This window comes from Agelaius phoeniceus, chromosome 10, assembly GCF_051311805.1.
Source record: "Agelaius phoeniceus isolate bAgePho1 chromosome 10, bAgePho1.hap1, whole genome shotgun sequence".
In the NCBI taxonomy this organism is placed as follows: domain Eukaryota; kingdom Metazoa; phylum Chordata; class Aves; order Passeriformes; family Icteridae; genus Agelaius; species Agelaius phoeniceus.
This window is the reverse complement of record NC_135274.1, coordinates 21,818,084-21,824,083: the sequence shown is the minus strand read 5'-3', so window position 1 is coordinate 21,824,083 and position 6,000 is coordinate 21,818,084. Positions and strand designations below refer to the sequence as shown.

Below are 6,000 nucleotides of genomic sequence, written 5' to 3'. Positions count from 1 at the left end.
ACCCTCAAAACTACCCCTACGTGAATGGCTTAAATGAAATACTGTGCCCTGGAAGGGTAAGAGAATAATATTTAGCTTAACTGCACTTTATCCTGTGCTTCTCAAAATGATCAGTTGCAGGACAATCATTAAAATCACAGGCTATATGTTACTTTGGAAGCAAATGATACACTGCAAAATTTGTGGGTCTTTGTCTTTTATCACAGCAAATCGAATGTGTCTGTATCAACAGGGGTTCTTTTTAGGTTGTTCCTTATTTTGTTAGACCTGCTACTTTTAAATAAAATGTTTTGAGTTAATAAAGAACGAAAATGCTGATATTTATGGTGGTTTAAGAATTGCTGTTTGGTTTAAGTCTCTTTTCTTGCTAAGTGCTGGCTATAATGCAGCTCCAGATGAAATCAAACAGTAATTAGGGGTTGCCTCCTCTCTATCTTCTCCACAATCTTCAGCAGTTACCTCTTTTGTTCAAAAACAACTGGAAGTCAGGTTATGTGAAGAAACCCCGGGATGAGTTAAACGATCAAGACCCAGAAAAGCCTGGAGCACTGCAGTCTGTAGTGTTCCTCCTCCATTTGGAACAAATTACCCATCCCAGCTTCAGACCTCAGTGGGGGAGAATATAAATTGCTTTTTATTTAGTCTTAATGTTGTGTTCGCCATCCTACCTGCGCTCAGAGAATTTGCTGTAAGTGTGAGCCCTGCAGGTTGCCAAAGGGCCACTTGCAATGCTCTGTCTTCTGCTCCTGTTCCAGTTTTGCTGTTTTAGCCATCCTGGAGTAGAAGCCTGAACAGGGCATAGAGCATCAGGGGGAGAAACCTGGGGAGGGAAGTCTGGCAGGGGAATGACAATGCATGTAATTCGTGGTAGAAAGGTGTAAGAGGATCTGAAAGTGCCAGGCTCTGGTGAAAAAAAATGGGTAGTTAAAAAAGAGGATCTATTCTATAAACAAGATTAAAAGAAATTAAATTGGAGGATTAAAGCTTAGCTTCTCTACCTGTTCTCATTTTCTGTTTCAATTCACAAAAACCTCCTAAAATCCACCAGTGATTATTCTTTAAATAATGAAAAAAGCAAGAAGCATGTGTTCTCCATAATCTGTGGCTATAATCTTTATCATAGAAACTGTTTCTCTTGTGAAACGACTTCGGGTGCTTATGAGGGATGTTGATTATATTCACTCTGATCTCTTGAATGAGTGGGTCTGGGATTCTCTGGGTGCTGTGTCCAGCTCTGGGGCCCCCAACATTAAAGGATGGTTTTGACCTGCTGGAGTGAGTCCCACAAAGATGATCGCAGGCCTGGAGCATCTTTCCAATGGAGTAGGGCAAAGTTGGAGTTGTTCAGCCTGAAAAGGTTCTAGGAGACACTAAAGCTCCTTCCAGTACCAAGGCTTTGAGGAACTATGTCTTGCAGCTTAAGGATATAGCTTTATTGAGTAGGAGGGGAAAGGCAAGGAGAATCCACTACAGGAAAGCTTTGATAAGAAACAGGACTTCCATCTCATTTCAATGTGATAGATTTCAAAGTTTAAAGAAAATGTGATTAAGTAGGGAGTAATTTCCTTTACAGACAGAATAATCATGCTCTAGTTTAAGCTTGGACAAAAATTAGAATTTCCTGCTTCTGCTAGTTATTCTTTGTAAGGCATGGATCAAGGAATAGAAAAATTTCAGGTGTACTGCAGAACCCCAAAAGAAATTAAGTTTTGCATCACTATGCACTACTTAAACTGTACTTGAACATGAATCAGACCAATTCTTCCAGTTGTGTAAAGCATGTGTGCTTAAAAGCCATTTTTAGGGAGGTATTTCACTGTTTTTGGAATGATGAATAATAATGGCTTGTCTAAGTATGTTGCATTCCTCCTTGTTTAGTTGTCCTTTCCTAAGTACTTGGGGAAGCCATGGTAGCCCTTCTAGGCCTAATTTTGTTATCTTCTCACTTTCCTAAGGCTGTACAACTGTGCACTCTTGTCCCCTGGGTCAGAGTTCTTGATTGTAAAGGGGTAGAAACATTCCCTGAGCTAACCAGGAGTCACCTCAGGAGGTGCAGCAAGGCAGTTCAGCCCTTAGGATACCTGAAACAGGAACATCAGCTCTAGTGAGCTCCCATGATCCATTTAATGTCTTCATTCTTTGGAAGCTACTGGTATTAGCAGACTTTATAGGTAGGTAATGCTCATTTTTGTTGCTTTGTAGTGTTATTTTTCCAAATTCATTATTTAAAAGGTCATTTTCCAAGGTTGCTAGGTCTGAAATGACTGTTCTTGGCAGCAGCTCCAACTGTCTCTTCATTTCATTAATTTTCTTGCTGAATCGTGGATTTGTTCTGTAAAATACATATATCCAATTAATTTTTCAGTATAAAAGGCAGGGACTGCCCATAAAAAGGAATTTTAGACTTTCAAACTGCATTTAGCAGATGGTTTTAAAGGTATTTAATTTCTTGTTTCCTCAAGTGGGGCTTCTGTTATTTAAATGTGTGGTGCCTGTGTAAAGAAGCAGGACTTGACATTCCAGGCATGCCTACCAGTCCTCTTGGTCTCAGAACCTTCCTTGATTAAATGCTGCGGGAATGGGCGATAAGGGGCAGGACTGTAGGTCCCTTTCAGACCTTGAAAATGACAGTTTTAATGATCTCCATCTCCTGCACTGGAATAAATAGTCCTGCCAACTACAGTGATCAGTGTCCTCCAGCAAGGGAGAGGACATCACCCTTCACAGTGTCAGTTCACCAGCGTGGCAGCCAGGTAGGATCTTTCTTATATGGGTCGTAGACTCAACTATCTTCAAAATTAGATTTTTCTGTTAGTTAATCGAATACAACCCAAAAACGCAGCTTCAAACCCAGCAAGGATTAAGGGAGCCACGAGGTGGCAGTTCTGCTGCACAGAATGCCTAAAGCTCAATCACTTTGCAGGCTGGTAAAAAATACCAAGAGACGAACAAACCAACCCAACTTTCACCTAACGAAGGAAAGTAAACTTCTTATAAACAGCCATTCAAAGTCAGGAGTTAAAACCATCACGTGGATTCCTTTCAACCTAACCAGGACCTGGGCTCGATGATCCTTGTGTGTCTCTTCCAACTCAAGTGATTCTATGATTCTATGCTAGACTTTGCATAAAACAAAAACTTAGAAACTGCCTTATCCAGTATCTCAAGTCAATGAAATCTCTTTAAACTTAATATTCCATTTTCCCATGTTTCCATGGCCATTTCCAAACTATCTGATTTTTTTTAATAAGGAAAGATGTGCACCAATAATGGTGTTCTATTGATGTACAGTTTTCATGCACTGTTTCCTTTCAGCAAAGTCTTAGCGAAGGTTTTAAGTTTATATTTGATTATCTTGCATGTCCTTTTCTAGCCAGGTCACAGTAAGTTTTTGCAAAATGTAATTGCTTGGAGGTTTCTTTTTATTCATAGTGTAAATCTATTTCAGTTTTCCTGAATGTCGGGGTGCCATTTGATTTTGGTTGGTGTTTTTTTTTTCTTTTGGTGACTTCCAGAGCGTGTGGTTGTGATTCAGTATAAAAAAAAAAGCCTTGCTAGTTGTCTAAAACTTTTCCCTTTGGTTGCAGCTCTGAACTGTGGTAAGCAAATGAATGCTCTCTGCCTGTGATCCTAGGTGATCTTTTGCCAATCCTTGGTAAAAATGTTGGGGGGAAGGGAGGAATTCTTACAACAGCAGCAGGAAGACAAGGGTTAGGGCAGCAAGGCTAGCCTGGCTTTAGCAAAAAGTTAATGGAATTTTGTATTTGACTGACTTTTGGCTATTGCTTAGTAATTAGGAGACCTGTCCTGGAATTTCTGACTAAGATGCAGTGGAGACTCCAAACAGCTTTCCTAACAAACTCCTAACGAGTTTGGAGCCCTGTGTGAAAGGATGTGGAGTCGTGGCTGGTGCACTTTGCATTTGGAGATGATTTCTCTGCTGCAGTGTCAGCTCACACTTGTGCCAAGCTTGGCACTATGCAGAAGTAGTTCACAGCTGAAGCAGGGAAATGTGGAACTCTGGTGGTGTCAGATCTGTTTTAAATTTCAGCCTCAGCCCTCCTCACAGAATGGGCATGACTGGCTTAAGCTACACAGCACAAAATCTCGAGTCTGGAGTGATGAACAAAACCAGCCTATAGCCATGGCTTGTACCTGGGGGTGGTATAGAAAAGAGAAGAATGCAGGAAAGAGCAGAGTTATAACATGTTATTGCAGGAGATGAAAAAATTGTGAATAAAAACTGATGAATCATGCTTTGGGCAAATGCATTTGTACACCTACAAGCCTGACAGATTTCTTTGGGCATGAAAAGTACACCTCCAGCTGCAGCTGTTTTACTTCTGCTTGATGTTGAAAAAAGTACTTTATTAATGAGGACTGTAGACTAGTTCACCTGCTCTGTAGTGACCACATTGCTCTGTTTATTTCTAAAATTGTTTTCAGAGCTATGGCAGTCCAGCCAGACTTTCCCATTAATACTTTATTAGCAGAAGCCAGTTCTGTTATAGATGCTTGAAATTTGCTTTTCTGTCTGCTTATATGTGCACCATATGCCTGGAAGACTTCTGGAAGACTTTGTTTTCTGCCTTTTCTGCAGCAGCTGCTGGGCTAAGATGCTTTTATTCCAATAGTAGTTTTTATTCAGTAGGGAAAACATTTTAATTTTTTTTCTTTCATAAGCGTCTTTCTGGGAAAAGTGGCTGGACATATTTCTTCTTAAAATGAACATTTTTCTCACTAATTCTCTTAAACAATACTAACCCTGACTTCAGAGAGTGAAATTTACCAGTCTGATGCTTTTCCTGCCTTTGTTGAACAGCTGAGCCCTATACCTTGTGTGGCAGCATCCGGGATTATAGGACAAATTGTAGATTTAGGGACAGAATTAACAGCAAAACGCTTCCAAGCAGAACTAAGTCATTAATCTGGGTCGGGGAAATTTGTTTTACGAAGGAAGCAGTATTGTAAAGGCAGCGCATTCAAGATCAAAGTTTACCTGTTAAGAGGCTTTGTGAGAGCGGTGTAATTGCAGCAGTTCAGACACCTACAGAACTGCGCTCTGCTGCGGTTCGATCCTTCAGGGCTTGGTTTCAGGCGTGCCCGCGGTGCTCGGATGTTCAGGGATGTTCAGGGATGTTCAGGGATAAGCGGGGTGCGGCTCCTGCCTGCCCAGGGCAGGCTCAGCTCCTCTCATCTCCCCTCCCAGCTGCGGGGCTGTGACTTGCAGGGGCACAAAAAGCTGCACGTCAGAAATTATCCTCCCCACAAAAGATGTAAAACAAGGCTTGAACACCACCATTATCTGTTAAAAGGTGCAAAAGGCTGAGAGACTTTGGGCTGTTCAGCGTGGAGATGAGAAAACTCCAAGGAAACCTCAGAGCCCCTCCTAGTTAAAGGGGCTAAGAGAGGGGTTTTGGCAAGGGATGGAATGATATGATGGAGAATAGCTTTCGGTGGAGAGAGGGTAGACCTAGATTAGATATATGACAGAAACTCTTCCCTGTGCGGGCGGTGAAACCCTGCCACAGGTTGCGCACAGAAGCCATGGCTGCCCCATCCCTGGCAGCGCTCAGTGCCGGGCTGGACAGAGCTTTGCGCACCCTGCTCTAGTGGAAGGCGTCCCTGCCCGCGGCACCAGAGTTGTAACAAGATGCTCTTTACAACCCAACCATCCCACGATCCCCTGAACGCCCTCCCCTCTCCGTCCCGTCCCGGCGGGGCCCGGCGGCTCCGGCGCGGCCCCGCGGGCGCTCCCCGGGGTGGCCCCTCACGGCCGGGGCCGGGCGCGCTCCGCTTTACGGCTGCTGAAAACTCCCTGGGCGGGCCGGGCCGGGCCGTGCGGCGCCGGGCACCGCGCGGGGCAGCGCAGGTACCGCCAGGCACAGCGCGGGTACCACCGGGTACAGCGCATTTACCGTCGGGTACCGCGCACGGCGGCGCGGGTACCGCGGGGCAGCGCAGGTAACGCGGGGCAGCGCCGGTAACGCCGGCTCGGGC

General features: G+C 44.0%; 1 protein-coding gene across 2 annotated transcripts in view; it reads left to right on the top strand.

The window, feature by feature from the left end:
• Positions 1-5,753: 5,753 nt before the first annotated feature.
• NAALADL2 (N-acetylated alpha-linked acidic dipeptidase like 2) overlaps positions 5,754-6,000 on the top strand; it is a 405,646-nt gene continuing 405,399 nt past the window's right edge. For both annotated transcript variants that reach the window (XM_077184127.1, XM_077184126.1), the window contains exon 1: positions 5,754-5,964. The gene's annotated coding sequence lies outside the window, so the exon portion shown is untranslated. The remainder of the gene's footprint in view (positions 5,965-6,000) is intronic.